We start from the raw sequence: 22,218 nt of genomic DNA on the forward strand, positions 1-22,218 counted from the left end.
TGATCTGTCATTTCCACCTTGTTCCTCACAGACATCTAACTGATCGGCTGCAAGTTCAACCTCTGTTGTAAAATATCTCATAATATTGTACTGTAATATACAATATAATACACACACTATTTAGTAGCAACGTACAATATATGTACAGTGAATTCCCTCAGAAGTTGTGTTGTCCAATGATTTTTTGAATTAATGTTTGCAATACATCTGTGATTATTGTCTTTTAAGCTAATGTTTATTTATTTATTTATTAATTTTTTTGGGGGGGGAATGGATCAGCTTAATATTGCAGATAGATTGTATCTTCTATCAATGTAATTGTCTGCATCACTTCCAATCCCCCATGTTTTTTTTTTTTATTGTTTTTTTTATATATATACTCCCCTTTATTACTTTTCAACCCCACCATCCTTTCCCTACTTGGAGTAAATTAGTGAACAACAATGCCCAGGCCTCTACTTCCGGTCTATACTTACTATCTACACCTTATGGACAGAGTTAATTGTACAATAATTCTATTATATATATATATATATTTTTTTTTATTCAAATTTTTTTTGCTCCTGAACTTCTTCTACTCTCAACCTCTCCGATCATTTTCATGATGTCCATCCGGTTTGCTTCTATATGCCATATCTTTCTAACTGTGCTCTTTCCCAAAAGCTCCCAACATACAACCTATATACTTATTATGGACACAGTATGCTTACATTATTAGCTATCTTTGTTATTATTTGTTGTTATTTGTTATTAGTCCCATCCTTCAACTCTATTCAATACCTCCCATCTATCTCTTAACACCATCCATATAGGATTTCTATTTGCCATATATATTTCAACTGTACTGTGATGTTTTACAAAAGTTCTGAACCTTTCTATTCTCATTGCTTCTACAGATTGTGAATTAAAAATAAACATTTTTGCTAAAAGTATTATTATATTATTGATTGATTGACTATGACTTTTCAGATCACCCAGTAATGCTATCTGCAAGGTTAGTTCCAGGTAAATATTGCAATCCTTTAGCCATTCCTGGACCTGTGTCCAAAAACAAGCTACAAATGGACAGAACCAAAACAAATGATCTAATGATTCTGTCTCTTCACAGCAAAATCTGCAGAGCTGGGAAGATTGTATCCCCCATATAAATAACATTCTATTGGTAGCAAGAATTTTATATAATAATTCAAATTGAAATATTCTAATTTTTGAATCCGGTGTCGTTTTGCGTGTCAGTTCATAAATACTATGCCATGGGATCGGTACGTCAAAGATCTCTTCCCAACTATTTTGCAATCTATATGGGACGGCTGTCAATCCTTTGGTCCTTAAGTGAAACTGATATACTTTTTTATTTATCACAGTTTTCCTTAACCAATTATGTTCTTTAATGCAAGGCCGACAGACAAGTTCCTTACTTTCTCCCCCTTCCACTTTCCTCTTCCACTTTTGCGGTAAGGCTGCAATTATTTGGTTGTAATTTTGGGTAGAGCAGACATTTCCATATGTTTTTGTTAGCTGCATGTGCGTCATAACTCCATCAGTCCTACCGATGATATCATTTACGAAGATTATACCTTTTTTAAACATTCTGTCAAAAAATAAAGGTTTTTTGTCAATTAGTATATTTGAATTTAACCACAATATTTGTTGCATAATTTTTTCTGTCGTTTCTGGAGGATTAAATTGAAATTGCAACCAACTTTCTATGGCTTGTTTTAGAAATAGTGACATTTGGGAGATTATTTCCTTTTCAAATAACTGAAAGTGAGAGGTTGTAATCTGAATAAAGGGAAAAAGGCCTTTCTTGAACATTGGGTGAGACAATCTTACTTATTTTAAGCTAATGTTTGTTTAGTATTCTTAGTGAGAAAAAACACTATTTTACACAATATCTCAGAATACAGCTTTAGACAGTGTATCCCAGCGGTGTCAAACTAATTCTCCCTGCAGGCCACATTTGGTCATTACCGAGGTCCGGAGGGACGCATTGTGGGGATCTATTCTCTTACAACTAGAAGTGATGCCTAGCTTAAAAATAATACATGAATGATTAAACCTAATAGGTTTGTGCTGTACTGATATAGATTGTTTAACATAACAAGCTGTGACTAATGTGAGGAACCGGTAGGGCGTAGGCTGAGATAGACTTGTGACACACACACACACACACTGCCTCTTTGTTAAACCGCTCAAGGACAAAGTACTGCAACATGAAGAAGAGGAAACTGTATCAATGGTTGCTTACTCTCGAGACAAGCTGACAACCAACACCCGGTGACAGTGACGCGCCAAGAGGCTGGGACCAGCCTGTGCGCCAACAATAGGCTGAGTAAGTTTAAACCACGCTCAGCCTCTACTCTGATAGGCCTGCTTGGAGCAGGAACTATCTCTGTCAGAGTATTAAAATAATAACTTTGGGTTGGGACAGTTAGTTCTCTGTTAGCCCTGTGAGGTGTTACAGTGAGCCCGTATATACGAAGATTGCATTTACCATTTGTTTGCTTGACTAATTATATTAATAAAAAGCTGAAAATATATTCAGTGACTAAGTGTTGAACTCTGTTCTTATACCAGATTCGATTGACACAACTTAACAGCATTTAAAATTGATAAAGAAGCTTCTGCTCCATCTGCCTGTACAGCACAGGCAGCAAGCTGTAGGTCCCCAACCCTATACCCTAGACACCCACCTGAGCGTCCCATACAGTAAGGAGAAGTCCTTATCTGTTTTATAGGCCTACTGTAAGTAGCCTATACGCAGCCAAGACAGAAAGATGGATGCGGTCAGAGACCTACTAATGCAGCACCGCCCCCTCAAGATTCTGAGCCTGCCTGGCAGCGTTGGTCCTACAAAGCCAAAGCCCCCTGATGGGAGAGCATAATATACAAGGAAATTCTCAAAGCTACTAATGAGACCTTGGTGACCTTGTACCTAGCCGGTGGGGATTCCGGTGGGGAACCCCCACCCAGGTAGTGGCAGTGCTGGCAACACTAGCTGCAGTAACCCATGGGAAGGGGGTCACACTCTGACATTCAGAGAGGGGGCATATTATTGTGGCCCTGGTGGCACAAAATAATCAAAGGTCTGACTGCACAGAGATGCTTAGTAAAATGGTCACAACTGGGGACCAGCTTGTGTGTGTTTCAGGGGAAGGGGGTGTATCTGATCTCCATTGCCTAGGACTTGACAATGGTTAATCAAATCTCCCCATTTTTAACCGTTGTTGCTCAATTTTGCATGCCTTCTCAAACAGCTGCAACTGTATATGCATTCATAAATCAAGTCCTTTCTTGAGTTGGGCTCTGGGATGGAACAACTGTTGAGCATCTGAGTTCATGGTTGTTTGTGGGGAAAAGGGGTTGAGTGTGTATGAGTGTTTGTGTGTGTGTGTGTGTGTGTGTATCCCACAACTGTTGCTAGGGAGTAAAGATGTTAGGGACAATATAGGATGAATCACAATAATTGTTAGCTAAAATAATAAATACGATCAGTACTTACCTGCTAAAAGAGAAGGAATATAATATCTATTGGTTACAGGACACTCATTCAATAATTTTAAATGAAATTGTGTGGAAAAAGGACTGGGGGGTGAAATATGTTTCTCCCATGGGCAAAGAAATTAAAAAGGGGTAATGATATTAATTAACAGCAATTTTGATCCGAATGTGCAAATTGTCCAAACAGATCCTCAGGTTAGATGGATGATTTTAAATATGTTATTGGACCATAAACAGATATGGCTCATTAACCAATACGGTCCAAATAATTATGATCCACGGTTCTTTGAAAATATGTATAATAATTTATCAACTCTACAAGCAATACAAGACTCTATTATTATGGTGGGAGATTATAGTACGGTTTTAAATACCTCTATGGACCGTAAAGGAAGTCACACCACAAACTATTACCCTCATGCACTTATTGGAAATCCTGAATGTCATGGATATATTGGAACTAGTGGATATATGGAGGCTTAAATATCCTGACCTAGTGAGATATACATGGCGGAGGCTCAATCAAGCTAGTCATCTTGATTACTTTCTTATGTCATTCTCTCTGGCACCAACATTTTAAAAAGTGTTCAAAGGGGACAGAATGCGGTCAGACCATCACATAATTGGCATATATATTGCTCTTTCAGAATTTCCACATGGGCGAAGATATTGGAAATGTAATCAAAGCCTATTGAATGATGACTTGTTTTTAACTAGGACAGAATACATTTTAACTGACTTTTCCGACATAATATACAAAGGTTTGGACACAGCTACTCATTCAAGGGTTTTTCTTTATTTTTTACAATGTTTTACATTGTAGAATAATAGTGAATACATCAAAACTATGAAATAACACACATGGAATCATGTAGAAACCAAAAAAGTGTTAAACAAATCAAAATATATTTTATATTTGAGATTCTTCAAATAGCCACCCTTTGCCTTGACAGCTTTGCACACTCTTGACATTCTCTCAACCAGCTTCATGAGGTAGTCACCTGGAATGCATTTCAATTTACAGGTGTGCCTTCTTAAAAGTTAATTTGTGGAATTTATTTCCTTCTTAATGTGTTTGAGCCAATCAGTTTTGTTATGGTAGAGGTGGTATACAGAAGATGGCCCTATTTGGTAAAAGACCAAGTCCATATTATTAACAGCTCAAATAAGCAAAGAGAAACGACAGTCCATCATTACTTTAAGACACGAAGGTCAGTCAATATGGAACATTTCAAGAACTTTGAACGTTTCTTCAAGAAAAATGCATGTCAAAAATGTTATAAATTGATTAGCATTTTAATGAGGGAAATAAGTATTTGACCCCTCTGCAAAATATGACTTAGTACTTGGTGGCAAAACCCAAGTTGGCAATCACAGAGGTCAGACGTTTCTTGTAGTTGGCCACCAGGTTTGCACACATCTCAGGAGGGATTTTGTCCCACTCCTCTTTGCAGATCTTCTCCAAGTCATTAAGGTTTCGAGGCTGACGTTTGGCAACTCGAACCTTCAGCTCCCTCCACAGATGTTCTATGGGATTAAGGTCTGGAGACTGGCTAGGCCACTCCAGGACCTTAATGTGCTTCTTCTTGGGCCACTCCTTTGTTGTCTTGGCCGTGTGTTTTGGGTACCCATCCACGACCCATTTTCAATGCCCTGGCTGAGGGAAGGAGGTTCTCACCCAAGATTTGACAGTACATGGCCCCGTCCATCGTCCTTTTGATGCGGTGAAATTGTCCTGTCCCCTTAGCAGAAAAACACCCCCAAAGCATAATGTTTCCACCTCCATGTTTGACGGTGGGGATGGTGTTCTTGGGGTCATAGGCAGCATTCCTCCTCCTCCAAACACGGCGAGTTGAGTTGATGCCAAAGACCTCGAATTTGGTCTCATCTGACCACAACACTTTCACACAGTTCTCCTCTGAATCATTCAGATGTTCATTGGCAAACTTCAGACGGGCCTGTATATGTGCTTTCTTGAGCAGGGGGACCTTGTGGGCGCTGCAGGATTTCAGTTCTTCACAGCGTAGTGTGTTACCAATTGTTTTCTTGGTGACTATGGTCCCAGCTGCCTTGAGATCATTGACAAGATCCTCCCGTGATGTTCTGGGCTGATTCCTCACCGTTCTCATGATCATTGCAACTCCACGAGGTGAGATCTTGTATGGAGCCCCAGGCCGAGGGAGATTGACAGTTCTTTTGTGTTTCTTCCATTTGCGAATAATCCCACCAACTGTTGTCACCTTCTCACCAAGCTGCTTGGCGATGGTCTTGTAGCCCATTCCAGCCTTGTGTATGTCTACAATCTTGTCCCTGACATCCTTGGAGAGCGCTTTGGTCTTGGCCATGGTGGAGAGTTTGGAATCTGATTGATTGATTGCTTCTGTGGACAGGTGTTTTTTATACAGGTAACAAACTGAGATTAGGAGCACTCCCTTTAAGAGTGTGCTCCTAATCTCAGCTTGTTACCTGTATAAAAGACACCTGGGAGCCAGAAATCTTTCTGATTGAGAGGGGGTCAAATACTTATTTCCCTCATTAAAATGCAAATCAATTTATAATATTTTTGACATGCGTTTTTCTGGATTATTTTGTTGTTATTCTGTCTCTGATAGATTAATTTGTGTATTAAAAATAATGACTAAAGGATTTCACCCCAAATACAGTAGAAATTTGTATACGATATTCGAATTATCATGTAGTGTCAACCCACTAACAGAGGGGGTACTAAACATTCAAGGGTAAAGGAGAAGGCGGAAACTGTTTAAGAATCCCACCTAAAGGTGGGAGGAGCATAATGCCTTTGTTTGTCAAGGGGTATAAAAACAGTATGTATGTGTTTTTGGCGCCAGAGCTCTCTCCATGAATAAATATACAGATAATACTTGTTGGTTGTGGACCTTGAATCATTGATGATTAAAACCAGAGCCTTACAACCTCTGGTAATGATTCAAGCTTAGGTTGAATTAGAGATAGAAATTCACATGACAGTCTCTCACTGTTCAAATAAACCTACCATTAAAATTATAGACTGATAATTTATTTTTGCTTACTTTGTGTCCCTGTTCTGCCAGAAAGGTCAACAATTGGATTGTATCCCTCTTACATCCCTCCTGAGTGGGATTAGCCAATAGAATATCATCTACCTAAATTAACATTTGGCTTCCTTTCTAATGTTCAAACTTTCCCAAATTCCTGGTTATAGCCTGGGAAAAGATTGTAGGACTTTCCGAGTAGCCTTGTGGCATCTTAGCGTAAGTCCATTTCCTTCCCTGGAATGTAAAGCCAAACCACCCCTGACTATCTGGATGAACTGGGATACTAAAGAAAGCATTAGCTAAATCAATCACCGTGAAATAGGAGTTCTCTTGTGTCAATTGGTTCAGCAAAATATGTGGATCTGGTACACATGGAGCTCTGGGAATTATATTTTTATTAACCCCCTGCAAGTCCAAGACTATCCTCCAGTCGGCACTGGGTGCCGCTTTTTTAACAGAAAATCCTGGAGAGTTGCATTGTGCCTCATCTCCAGGAATTATCACCCCTCCCTTAAGTAAATGCTCAAACGTAGGTGTTATCCCTTTTATTGCATCTGGTTTCATAGGATATTGCTTTTGGTATGGTCTATGATCGGATCGAGGAACCACTTGCACTGGAGCTACTACCTTAATTAGCCCCACATCGGCAGGTCCTTGTGACCATAATTTGAACGGGATTGCTGCTAACTCATCTTCCTGTTCCTGAGTTAAGAAAATATCTTCCTGTCATTTGTCAAAACTTGTCTCTAGGTGGACCCCGGGTTGTGTTTTTGCTCTCCAATTCAACTTTCTTCTGTATCTCCCAGTGGAGTGGCTATACTGATCCCCATTTGGTGCACTCTGACAGTCAGTGATGTTCTTACCCTGCGTTACCCATTTTCCTAGTGATAACCATTCCTCTGAAGGTTCTTTCACTAGGGAAACATGGGGGCTCCACCTTTCTCTGTACAGTCTCTGGCTCAGTGGTCCCAACCCCACCTCTACAACTGCACGAGTGTTATCATAGTGAACCCATTTTAACCCAATTGTTCTTTCTGTGGTTTTGAACAATTCTTCCTCATAAACTGGGTCAGGGCCTGGGTGCTCATTATACCACAATGTACAGTGTAAGTCATCTACCGTCATCTTGGTTGGTCCAGTCTGTCACGATCGTCAGAAGAAGCGGACCAAGGCGCAGCGTGATAAGCGTACATTATTTTATTAAGTACACACACCCGAACAAAAACAACAAAATGATACGTGAAGTCCTAGGTCATACAACACAAACCATACGGAACAAGATCCCACAAAACAAAAGTGCCAAAAGGCTGCCTAAGTATGGACCCCAATCAGAGACAACGAGCTACAGCTGTCTCTGATTGGGAACCACCCTGGCCAACATAGATATACACAATCTAGAACACCCATAGACAACTAAACATAACAAGTCCACACCCTGGCTCAACATTTAAGAGTCCCCAGAGCCAGGGCGTGACACAGTCACTAAATCATTCGCGAAGTCTACCAGTGATTTAGGCATGTCTGTAAGTCCCCCTCTCAGTAAATCCTGGCTATACCAATACCATGGAAGTCCCTCCCCGCTCACTACCATGTTATCCCTTACTACATATGCCTTCATACCCCTCTCAGTCGGTGTTACAGCTATGTTCAACTGAGTCATAGCATCTCTTCCTAGTAGATTAACTGGATATAGGCTTGATATCAGTACAGGTATGCATGCTCCTCCTCCTGAATTTTCATGTTTTAAAAGTCACAGGAGCTGATAATCGCTCTATAAATTGATGGCCTGAGGCAGAGCGTACTAGGAATTTTTCCCCCCTTTAAATGTCATATTTCATTCATTAGCCAATATAATCCCTTACTCCGCATAAGTAAGCCTTGCTATTTTATCCCATGCATCTATTAAAAACATTTGTTTGAGACTTTGTCTCCTACTCTACCTTAACATAATACTATAGGAGACTTCCATCAATCCTGGAAAAAACCTCCCATTCAGAAGACACTAGCTAATACCATGTTCCATTAAGTTCACTACACCTTCTATTATAAACCTATAACCCCTTTCTAGTTATTATAAACCTATAACCCCTTTAATCATCACAACCTGTTGCATTGATGTTTTAAAATATAAAGCTATTGTTTAATAACTTCATAACATACAAAAAATGTCTACTTCTTCATAAGCTTAATAGTAACAACTATCTCCCATTGTTCAACATATCATAAACAGATTATAGTTTTTAGAATGAATGAATTGTCTGCATAACTCACTGTTGTTTAAACAAACTATATAATGTAATAATAATTATTAACAATTATCAAAAAACTTTCCATATTCAACTATCTAGACATGTTCTTCATATCATCCCAATGCTTCCTACATACAGTGAGGGAAATAAGTATTTGATCCCCTGCTGATTTTGTACATTTGCCCACTCACAAAGACATGATCAGTCTATAAATTTAATAGTAGGTTTATTTGAACAGTGAGAGACAGAATAACAACAAAGAAATCCAGAAAAACGCATGTCAAACATTTTTATAAATTGATTTGCATTTCAATGAGGGAAATACGTTTTTGATCCTTCTGTAAAACATGACTTAGTACTTGGTGGCAAAACCGTTGTTGGCAATCACAGAGGTCAAATGTTTCTTGTAGTTGGCCACCAGGTTTGCACACATCTCAGGAGGGATTTTGTCCCACTCCTCTTTGCAGATCTTCTCCAAGTCATTAAAGTGTTGAGGCTGACGTTTGGCAACTCGAACCTTCAGCTCCCTCCACAGATTTTCTATGGGATTAAGGTCTGGAGACTGGCTAGGCCACTCCAGGACCTTAATGTGCTTCTTCTTGGGCCACTCCTTTGTTGCCTTGGCCAGCGTGGGTGTGTTTCAGGGGAAGGGGGTGTATCTGATCTCCATCACCTAGGACTTGACAATGGTTAATCAAATCTCCCCATTTTTGCATGTTTTTCCTCAATTGTACATGCCTTCTCAAACACCTGCAACTGTATTTGCATTTGTAAGTCAAGTCCTTTCTTGAGTTGGGCTCTGGGATGGAACAACTGTTGAACATCTGAGTTCATGGTTGTTTGTGGGGGAAAGGGGTTGAGTGTGTATGAGTGATTGTGTGTTTGTGTATCCCACGACTGTTGCTAGGGAGTAAAGATGTTAGGGACAATATAGATGAATCACAATAATTGTTTGCTAAAATAATAATTGCTTGCCAAAAATGTAATTTTTGTAATGCCGGCAATCCTGGTTAGAGGTAACAATCATTTGCATGAACTGCCTATATTATTACAAATATTAGTTGTTAATTATGGAAATTAAGATAAGCAGGATTTATATATATATATATATTTTTTAAATAGCTATACATAATGCAAATCGAGGTGAGGGCGAAATAAATGCTTTTGGCGGTAGATCTGTTTCTGTTCTGTGGGTGGCACTGTGTGCTCTTTTCGAATGATGGGACCCAGTCTCTCGGGGCCCTGGGATCCGGGGGGACGGGGGTGGTCTGCCGGTCACTGGGATGACAACCCAACTTGGGATGGGGAGTAGTTTTAGCGTGTGGAATAGTGGGGAACAATTGGAGGTTTACTTAGCAGCAATGCAAATATCATGGTACAGCTATATGGACACTCAATCACTATGGTACTTTTTAATGGTGAGTACTTACCTGGCTAAAAGAGAAGGAATATAATATCTATTGTTTACAGGACACTTATTCAACCATTTTAGATGAAGTTGTGTGGAAAAAAGACTGGGGGGGCGAAATATATTTCTCCCATGGGAAAAGAAATTCAAAAGGGGTGATGATATTAATTAACAGCAATTTGGATCTGAATGTGCAAATTGTCCAAACAGATCCTCAAGGTAGATGGATGATTTTAAATATGTTATTGGACCATAAACAGATATGGCTCATTAACCTATGCGGTCCAAATAATTATGATCCACGCTTCTTTGAAAATATGTATAATAATTTATCAACTCTACAAGCAATACAAGACTCTATTATTATGGTGGGAGATTATAGTACGGTTTTGAATACCTCTATGGACCGTAAAGGAAGTCACACTACAAAATATTACCTTCACGAATGTCATGGATATATTAGAACTAGTGGATATATGGATCCTTAAAAATCCTGACCTAGTGAAATATACATGGCGGAGGCTCAATCAAGCTAGTCGTCTTGATTACTTTCTTATGTCATTCTCTCTGGCACCAAAAGTTTTAAAAGTGTTCATAGGGGACAGAAATGTTTATTTTACCATTATTTAACTAGGCAAGTCAGTTAAGAACAAATTCTCATTTACAATGACGGCCTACACCAGCCAAACCCGGACGACGCTAGGCCAATTGTGCGCCGCCCTATGGGACTCCCAATCACGGCCGGTTGTGATACAGCTTGGAATCGAACCAGGGAGTCTATAGTGACGCCTCAAGCACTGAGATGCAGTGTCTGCACCACTCTGGAGCTCAATGCAGTCAGACCATCACATAACTGGCATATAATTTATATTGCTCTTACAGAATTTCTACGTGGGCGAAGACATTGGATGATAACTTGTTTTTAACTAGGACAGAATAATTTTTAACTGACTTTTTCCAACATAACATACACTACCAGTCAAAAGTTTGGACACACCTACTCATTCAAGGGTTTTTCTTTATTTGTAAAAAATTTTACACTGTAGAATAATAGTGAAGACATCAAAACTATGAAATAACACACATGGAATCATGTAGTAACCAAAAAAGTTTTAGACAAATCGAAATATATTTTATATTTGAGATTCTTCAAATAGCCACCCTTTACCTTGTTGACAGCCTTGCACACTCTTGGCATTCTCTCAACCAGCTTCATGAGGTAGTCACCTGGAATGCATTTCAATTTACAGGTGTGCCTTCTTAAAAGTTATTTTGTGGAATTTATTTCCTTCTTAATGCGTTTGAGCCAATCAGTTGTGTTGTGACAAGGTAGGTACAGAAGATTTCCCTATTTGGAAAAAGACCAAGTCCATATTATGGCAAGAACAGCTCAAATAAGCAAAGAGAAACAACAGTCTATCATTACTTTAAGACATGAAGGTCAGTCAATACGGAACATTTGAAGAACTTTGAAAGTTTCTTCAAGTGCAGTCGCAAAAACTATCAAGCGCTATGATGAAACTGGCTCTCATTAGGACAGCCACAGGAAAGGAAGACCCAGAGTTACCTCTGCTATATAAAATAAGTTCATTAGAGTTACCAGCCTCAGAAATTGCAGCCCAAATAAATGCTTCACAGAGTTCAAGTAACAGACACAGAAGTTCCTCCTCTGTAATTTGGCCTTCACATGAGTCTTTCTGTACAGCTGTTAATTTCATATTATTAATAGAAAGGAAATCCATACAATTAGCTTCGGTTAGGGGAGATGGAAGAGACTGAAACGAAAACATATGCTTTAAGTACGTTACTTCCGCTTTCAAAATATAGTTTGGTGAATCATGTGTGACCGTCATTTGTAACAAGTTTCAGTAAATTATTTTTGGTAGCATTTCTATGTTGAATATTAATATTATTTTGCCCATATTTTTTAAAAATTACTTTTATCAAGCTGGACACACTGAAGAGACTATAAATGTTGGCAATTATCATTTCAACACAGTTTCGATTTGGTTTTAGTCATTTCAATGTCGTTTGAGATTGTTTATTTTTCTTCAGAAGATACAAATAAATACATCCGTGTCGGACTGAATGGGCTCGCGGTCCGGATCCGGCCGTGGTGTATCCAATCGATACTAGCCTAAACTAGACCTAGGAAAAATAAGATTACAGTAGATGTATTTCAATACATTTTTCCTTAAAAGATGACTGTGAATTATATTATGGAGAGTTGATATTGATGGTAATGTAGTGTAACAGGTCAAAGAATTACAGATTTTTGCAACCGTTCATTTTCTATTTTTTATTTTATTTTGTGAGTTGATTTCACCAAAATATTGTATTGTTCAGCATTTCGTGTAGTTTACAGATATTGGGAGAGTTAGTTGTGTAAGTGCGCCCTCTAGAGTGTTGGTTTGGTTATATGCGGAGTTGTCTCATGCTTTTCTCAGTCTGCATTCTACTCGACTGAGAGAGGTATGTGTTCACTTCGGCGTGATATAAACTTGATATACCTGTTAAAACTAAAACGTTTCAGTGCACATAGTAACTTGTATGTATATTATATGATGAGTGTACGTACATTTAATCAAGCTGTGTCGTGAATTTAGCTATTTTTGAGAGTTTGAGAAATTGCTAACTTAGCTAACCTCGTGTTTTGTTTAGCTGTAAGTTAGCAATCGTCATTCTATCCTCTTGTGTTGAAGCCCACGTTTCAGTTGTTTTTTTATGTTAGGCGGATTCTGGTCGAGGGTAGAGTTTTGAACATTTTCTCTCCTTGATGTTGAACAGGTATGTATTCCCTATATCAGGTTAAAAATATGTGTTCATTTAAAATGTTTTCATGTATTGATTAGTGTTTAATGGCACTGAAAAGCTCAAATGTGAAGGATTACATGTTGCTTCGTGCATATTACTGTATGTATTACCTATTTGAAAGATGGTTTATGTCATGTTGCACAGTATTAATGTAAAGGCTAAAAGCTCAGAGTTTTTGGCAGAGATAACATGCAATATGACACATACATAAGATATACACCAGATGCGATGTTTATTTTCCAATTATGTTGTATTTTATTCCTTGGATTTTTGAATGTGATTATACTCAGTCTGCATTCTACTCGACTGAGAGAGGCGGATTCTGGTCAAGGGTAGAGTTTTGAACATTTTCCTTGATGTTGAACAGATTGAGAGAGTTGTACACAATAAAGTGCCTTCAAGTACGCCAGTGTCTTGTCTTCAGTGCACCGGAACACAACGCAGTAGTCGGCAACGAGCAGACCGCGCCGGCTACATTGGTGCCGTGACCCGGATATCTTCGCTTCAGATCATCGCCAGGGTGATCGCCGGTGGTTGCTGTGACGAGTAGGAACCTCTTCGGAACGTTGACAAGTATAAGGGCAAACATTAATGTGTAAATTGTAGCTCTTAATTGCTTACCTCAGCTACTTCTATCATTTTACAATTTTTTTTCTTCATATTCACATGTTCTGGTGATTCACATATCATTACCATAGTCTATTACAACTTTCTATTTTTAAAAAAAAATGACTGATGGTAAGGATGCGCAGACACCATTTAGTGTTGGAGATGCTGCAGGGATAAGCCTGGGGAGGGGCAGGTTTATGAGTAGGGTGGAGAGCACGCCGGTTAGGGGTGCTGGTATACTAGGCAGACCTGTACTCTCGTCCACACGCTTACGCACTGATGAATATTCCCCCGCACCACACATGCGTAGCTTAAGAGATGCTCCAGACATTGCAAGCAGCGTTAGTTCAGTGGGCCGTCCTGCATTTTCATACACTCACACCCAAACAGATGAACATTCTCCACGTCAGCCAGTGTCTAGTTCACATGCGAGTTCTGCAGACCTAGGGAGTCTCATCACACAGTTAGCTCATGAAATAGGAGAGAACATTGCTAGCCAATTACAGAGATCTGTTGGTAGTGCAGATAACCAAACCACTCCTACGCCTAGCCTGAACTTAGGATATGGACAGTCTGATTTGAACATGACAGGAGTAAAGTTAGTCATGAAGACAGATGTCAAAGAGCCGCCGTACTTCAGGGGTGATGGAACAGACAAACACACAGTGCATGAGTGGGAAGAGATTATGAGCGTGTACCTGAATAAGAGGGGTGTACACCCGCAAGAGCACTCCCAGGAGATAATGTCAAGACTAATGGGAAAGGCTAGAGACATTGTTAAAGTTACCCTGCGCAGTATGCCATCGCTGCAGCCAGCTGAGAACTCCAAGCTCGTCTTTGATATTCTGAAACAACATTTCAGTGAGTTAACCTACTCCTCTATGCCTTTAGCAGATTTCTATAACACACTTCCTCTGGCCGGAGAAAGTCCCATGGACTATTGGATACGCTTGAACAAGGCTGTGGATGTCGCAGATGAGTGTCTGAGAAGGCAGGGGCGAAACATTGAGGACCCCTCTCACGAAGTCACAATGATGCTGGTGAAACACTGTCCCGACCCCGCTCTTGCAAGTGTCCTAAAGTGCAAAACAGCTGAAAAGTGGACAGCAAATGAGATTCAGGAACACCTCGTTGAACATCAGAGAGAGGCTAGAACAATGTGTCAAGCCAAATCTTATCGGCCAAAGAACATTGGTGCACATGCTCAGGCATTAACCACAGAGACAGTCGCTGCTGAAAACCCAACAGACCTTACTGGTTACCCAAAGGCAATGGGGCTTCCATCCTCTCCTCAGACAGAGAGCATCTGCATGCAGTCTCTCATTGGCTTGCTGAACCGTGTGCTAGAGCAGACGGCACACACAACAGCAGTCGTGCCACCAAGCAGGGGGCCAGCAGCCATTGTTCAGAGTAGATGTAAAGTCTGTCAGTCTGCCGAACATTCAACTACTGCACACTGTAGACAGGCGAACCTCTGTATGGGCTGTTACAAGCCCGGCCACTGGAAGAGAGAATGCCAACAGCGCCGGCCAAGAATTAACGCTCAGCCACAGTTAGCGCACACACCACCTAACTCTGAGCAAGGTGGAGCCAGTTTAAACTAGATAGCTCACATACGGAAAGGGGATGTGTGAGCGTTGAAGATTCAACCCTTGAAGAAAGTGAAGAATTGAAGGAGATGTATGTCAATGTCTGTAAAGCAATGTCTGATAATTGCACGGTAATTGTTCAGAATATTCACAGAGTTGAGACGTTCAGTGAGTTATTTCACGCACCGGTGACAGTTAATGGCTGTGCTCAGTTGCAAGGGCTCCTCGATACAGGCTCAATGGCCTGCACGATAAGTGAAGAGGCAGAGCAGAGACTACTATCGGATAGCGTCTTGACCCCACATCAAGAACTCTCACAGTATATCATCCTTGTTGGCTGTGGAGGAGTACAAGTGCGCCCCAAGTGCATGTATGACATGGAACTAAGTCTGTATGGGGTAAAGTGCATGGTCCCAGTTCTGGTGATCACTGGTCAGAAAGACGACATAATAGTAGGCACCAACATGTTGAAACGTGTACTGCATCAGCTGAAAAACGAGAACAGTTATTGGACATTTATCTCGAGCAACACAAAAGGGTCTCCAGATGGCGAACAGTTTCTAGAAATGATGACCAGTCTCACAAGATGGAGGGGTGAAGATGTCCCAGGAAAAGTAGGGACAGTGAAGCTAACTCAGGCGGTGACTCTCCTTCCCAAACAAGAGTACCTGCTGTGGGGAAGACAGCCAAGTAATATGCCCAAGTCACCTGGGAGTACAGTTATGGTGGAGCCTACAACCTCCAGGTGTGTGCCTCGGGGCATTATGGTGGGGAGAGTGGTAACACCGCTATGGGGAGATGGCTGGACTCCCAAGAAAATCACTAATATCTCAGACAAACCACTCACACTGAAAAGGAACAGCAAGCTTGCGGACGTCTCTACTTGTGTTGCAGCTGAAGATCTCACACTGTTCCAGGGTTCCTGTCAGAGTGATGCTGGCTCTGTTAGAGTGACTCATGTGAAACAGGACGACAACGGTGACCTGAAAGACAGACTGCAGAAGTCTGGTCTAGGAAATGTCGACATTGATCATTGTGAAGCGAGCCCCTCCACCAAGCTCCAACTTGTGACATTGCTGGAGAAATATCAGGATATATTTTCAAAGCATCATCTTGACTGTGGAGAAGCCAAGGGCTTTGCCCATAGGATCCGCCTCACTGACGACCGTCCCTTCCGTCTTCCATATCGCAGAGTGCCGCCAGCCCACTATCAAAAGCTGTGCCAAGTTCTCACCGAGATGGAGGAACAGGAAATCATACGGAAATCAATGAGTGAATATGCTTCTCCACTCGTGATGGTTTGGAAGAAAAATGGCGACCTCCGGATATGCACAGACTTTCGATGGCTGAATGCAAGAACTATCAAGGATGCTCATCCTTTGCCCCATCAATCGGACTGCTTGGCTGCCCTTGGCGGTAATGCTGTCTTCAGCACCATGGACCTCACGTCTGGATTTTATAACTTGCCCATGCATGAGAGGACCGCCTTCACAACACCATTAGGCCTGCACGAGTATAACAGAATGCCACAGGGGCTTTGCAACAGTCCAGCGTCCTTCATGAGGATGATGCTGAGTATCTTTGGCGATCTTAACTTCAGCAGTCTCTTGTGCTACCTAGATGATCTCTTGATATTTGCCCCCAATAAACAGCAGGCCCTCAGCAGATTAGAGGTTGTTTTCCAGAGGCTACGGGAGCACAATCTAAAGTTGAGTCCAAAAAAATGCCATCTGTTGCGGAGATCTGTGAAGTTTCTCGGACACATCGTTGACAGTGACGGTGTTGCTGTTGACCCAGAGAAGGTCGAGGTCATCACCAAAATGTCAAAGAGGGACTTGATGGAAGATGATGGCTGCACTCCTTCAGTTCACAGAGTGAAGTCGTTCCTGGGGATGGTATTTTATTACCAACACTACATACCAAATTGCTCCTCCATCGCAAAACCCCTGTTTGCTCTCACAGCTGGCCAGAAACGGAGAGGAAAGGCCGGGAAGTACAGTCAGAATGCGGGAGTCTACAGAAAGCTCAAACCTGCGGATTGGACCCTTGACTGCGATTCCGCTTTCGCCGGCCTTAAGGGGAAGCTCCTGAATTGTGTGGTCCTTAGCCATCCAGACTTTTCTAAGCCCTTGGTTCTGTCCATTGATGCGTCTCTTGATGGCCTTGGGGCAGTTCTGTCCCAGATACCAGAAGGAGAAACGAAGGCACGCCCGATCGCCTTTGCCAGCAAGACCCTCACTGGCTCACAAAAGAGGTATCCTGCTCACCGACTGGAGTTCTTGGCGCTCAAATGGAGTGTTTGTGAAAAATTCAGCCACTGGTTGAAAGGCCACACTTTTACAGTGTGGACCGACAATAATCCTTTGACCTATATAATGACCAAACCAAAACTTGACGCTTGCGAACAGAGGTGGGTGGCAAAGCTTTCCCCCTACACCTCAGTATCAAACACATTCCTGGGGTAAAGAACATTGTGGCAGATGCCCTGAGTAGAGATCCGTTTGCTAAATCAGTGAGCCAAAGGTTGATCAGTGAGCCCTATGGAAGTCTTTTGGCCGAGGCGGAGGGAACCAAAGAGGAGAAAGTCCAAGATCTCTTCCGGAGTAAGACCCAGTGTCTCCAGGCACATGATGCAGGGTGCTGTGTAACTATGGACCCCACTCAAGACAGGCTGGCCGGCAGTCAAGAACCCTCTCATTTGAAATCTGCTTGTGAAGCTCATGTAGAGTGGGAAAGGGGAGCAGAGATAAGAGCAACACAGTTTCTCAATGCTCTTCCCCAGGCGGTGCCCTCAGAACAAGACACACTTCCAGCCCTCTCCATCGGCGAGCTGAGGCACAGCCAGGAAATAGATCCAGTTATCAGGGAAGTCCTGCCACTCATTCAGAGGGGTGAGCCACCACCTAGGCGAGGGAGGAGGAGGTTATCTCTTACGACCCAGACACTGTGCAAGCAGTGGCATCATCTAAAAGTCCAGGACGGAGTCCTATATAGGGTAACCAAAGACCCATTAAGCAGAGAGAAGAGGTATCAGTTTGTGCTGCCTGCTAGCTTGAAGGCCAAAGCTCTCGCTGGTGTGCATGATTTCGCTGGGCATCAAGGGCAGGCTAGAACAGCACACCTCGCCCGACAGCGTTTCTTCTGGCCGCAAATGGGAAGAGACATCAAGGAATATGTGAAATGCTGCCAACGCTGTATCCTTGCAAAGACCCCTGAACCAGCTGCCCGAGCTCCCTTGGAGAGCATTCGCACTTTGGCACCCATCGAGCTGGTGTGCATTGATTTTTGGAGTGCTGAGGACTGTAAGCAAAGATCTGTCGATGTGTTAGTCATAACAGACCACTTTACAAAATTGGCTCATGCCTTTCCCTGCATAAACCAAACTGCAAAGCAAATAGCAAAGAAGTTATGGGATAACGTATTCTGCATCTACGGTTTCCCAGAGCGAATACATTCTGATCAAGGGTCCAATTTTGAAAGCAAACTCATAGCTGAACTCCTCAGCCTCACAGGGATTATGAAAACACACACAACAGCATACCATCCCATGGGAAATGGGCAAACCGAAATGTTCAATAGGACACTTGGCAGTATGTTGCGTGCCCTACCCCTGACAGCTGAGCAACACTGGGTCCAACAGATACAGACTTTGACTTTTGCGTATAATGCCACCACTCATGAAACAACTGGATATCCTCCATTCTATTTCATGTATGGTCGAGTCCCCCAGACTCCCAGTAGACATGGTCTTCAAACAAGTCTTGAGGGATCCAGTCGTGGTGAATTATAAGACCTATGCAGAGAAACTGATGGCGAACCTCCATGTGGCTGCCGACATAGCTCAGCAGCATGCGAGGAAAGGACAGCAACATCAAGCTGATGGCTACAACAAGAGAGTTCGTGGAACCCACTTGAGGGAAGAGGAAGTTAGCGGATAAGTGGGAAGCCACTATGTATACCATCATAGACCGGAACCCTTAGACTCACGTTTACAAAGTCAGAGACGAAAGTGGGAAAACAAAAGTTGTTCATCGGAATTTGATGTTGGACGTGAGCTTCTTGCCCATGCCAGAACTAAGCGATGAAGAGATGAATGGAGCTGCCTCGGATGTGGCCAGTGAGTTTCAGCCTCCTTCTGTTGATGCTTTGAGTGGCCTAGCAGTAGATGCTTCTGAGGACCGTACATGTTCGTGGTTAAACGCATCCTCTGACTCTGAGTCTATTGGAGAAGCTGATGAGTCTGAGATGGAGAATGAGGGAAGTATGTTCAACTGACACCCACGAGAGCCCAGTCTAAAGAGGTCAGAGGCCAAGGGGAAAATGAATACTCACCTGTGAGAGACTTGTCGGATTCCAGTGACCCCCCTGATTTGCACATGACTGACACTGACTCTGTTGCCCCAATTGATGTTCCTGACTTAGATGAGACAGGGTCTTCGGACGTCAATTCACCTGTTACACTGATTGATAGTCAGATACCCTCCCAAGTACAAGGGTTTGAAAGTCAGGTTGTCAGAACACGTACTGGCAGGGTTGTTAAGGCAGTCGATCGTTTGATAGAGAACATGGTGCAAAAACCACTCACCAAGGGTTTTGTTACAGGAGTCAGAAGGTCACTGTCTTTCTGTTCTTTATTTTAGATACATTTTTGAGATTAAGATATTTTTCTTTATTACCAGTAGTATGACCTGGGTCATGAGATGTTCATATTGGAGGGAAAGTGTTCCAAGATCTGATATGGTGTATAAGGCATCATATTCACTAGAAGGGGCAGTAGCCTGATCAACTGCTGTTTTCTTTTAACTTACTTTGTAAGTAGCTTTATGCGCTGTATATGGGAAATGGAGTCCCAGGGCTATCTTGGACCAAGTGGACAAGAGTTTTATTCTATAAGTATTTGGTTATTTTCCAACCTCTACGTGCGAAGGATTCTGGTGAAATTAAAGAGGGGTGAATGTAACAGGTCAAAGAATTACAGATTTTTGCAACCGTTCATTTTCTATTTTTTATTTTATTTTGTGAGTTGATTTCACCAAAATATTGTATTGTTCAGCATTTCGTGTAGTTTACAGATATTGGGAGAGTTAGTTGTGTAAGTGCGCCCTCTAGAGTGTTGGTTTGGTTATATGCGGAGTTGTCTCATGCTTTTCTCAGTCTGCATTCTACTCGACTGAGAGAGGTATGTGTTCACTTGGCGTGATATAAACTTGATATACCTGTTAAAACTAAAACGTTTCAGTGCACATAGTAACTTGTATGTATATTATATGATGAGTGTACGTACATTTAATCAAGCTGTGTCGTGAATTTAGCTATTTTTGAGAGTTTGAGAAATTGCTAACTTAGCTAACCTCGTGTTTTGTTTAGCTGTAAGTTAGCAATTGTCATTCTATCCTCTTGTGTTGAAGCCCACGTTTCAGTTGTTTTTTTTATGTTAGGCGGATTCTGGTCGAGGGTAGAGTTTTGAACATTTTCTCTCCTTGATGTTGAACAGGTATGTATTCCCTATATCAGGTTAAAAATATGTGTTCATTTAAAATGTTTTCATGTATTGATTAGTGTTTAATGGCACTGAAAAGCTCAAATGTGATGGATTACATGTTGCTTCGTGCATATTACTGTATGTATTACCTATTTGAAAGATGGTTTATGTCATGTTGCACAGTATTAATGTAAAGGCTAAAAGCTCAGAGTTTTTGGCAGAGATAACATGCAATATGACACATACATAAGATATACACCAGATGCGATGTTTATTTTCCAATTATGTTGTATTTTATTCCTTGGATTTTTGAATGTGATTATACTCAGTCTGCATTCTACTCGACTGAGAGAGGCGGATTCTGGTCAAGGGTAGAGTTTTGAACATTTTCTCTCCTTGATGTTGAACAGATTGAGAGAGTTGTACACAATAAAGTGCCTTCAAGTACGCCAGTGTCTTGTCTTCAGTGCACCGGAACACAACGCAGTAGTCGGCAACGAGCAGACCGCGCCGGCTACAGTAGTTGTGACCTAAAAGGGTGATGTTGATGTCACCAGGAATTATGATGTTCACACTGTACTGTATATCTGCATTGTGCTCCTCAAACAAAGTCTGATGTAAATAAATAAATAAATAATATGCCATTTAGCAGACGCTTTTATCCAAAGCGACTTACAGTAATGCGTGCATACATTTTTTTTGTGTATGGGTGGTCCCGGGGATCGAACCCACTACCTTGGCGTTACAAGCGCCGTGCTCTACCAGCTGAGCTACAGAGGACCACAGAGTTCATACTAATTCTTATTTACATATGATTTGTTTTTCCTCTACCTCAACAGGCACTATTATTGTCACTATATATGACAGTTAGGATATCTCCTTAGTAGGGTTGCAATATTATGGAACGTTCAATAAATTACGTGGTTATACTGAAATCCTGGTTGGAGGAACCCCGGAACAGCAAGGAATAAGCAGGAAACCTGGAAACCTCAAACCAGGATTTCTGTGAAAACAGGGAATTTATTGAACGTTTTGCAACCCTACTCATTAGGTAACCAGCAGTGTAGCACATTCACACCATTAGTAAGTCTCAATGCATTGAAGTATGCATGACACTGTGTATTTATTCCTTCTGTCACTATTTCTATTTTTTATGTTTAACTCTGCATTATTGGAAAAGGACTCATAAGTAAGCATTTCACTGTTAGTCTACACCTGTTGTTCACGAAGCATGTGACAAATACAATTTGATTAGATGTTGACGTAGCCTCGTCTGTCTCTACCTTCAACTGCCATGTGGTGGCGCCAATACTCTTCCTCTAAAGGGGGATTTCTTATGGATAGTGGAACGGTCCATCCAAACGGCACACCAGTCTTCCTCATTAATGTGCAGATAAGTAGAGATGTTTATAAAAACACTTTTAGCATATTCACTTTCGCTTATAGACTGTATGTCTAATTTCAAGAATTCAAGGTTCATTTGTTTCATAAGGTTCATTTAGGGGTACATTCTGAGAGAACTGCTACACAT

Source organism: Coregonus clupeaformis, unplaced genomic scaffold, assembly GCF_020615455.1.
Source record: "Coregonus clupeaformis isolate EN_2021a unplaced genomic scaffold, ASM2061545v1 scaf0919, whole genome shotgun sequence".
NCBI lineage: Eukaryota > Metazoa > Chordata > Actinopteri > Salmoniformes > Salmonidae > Coregonus > Coregonus clupeaformis.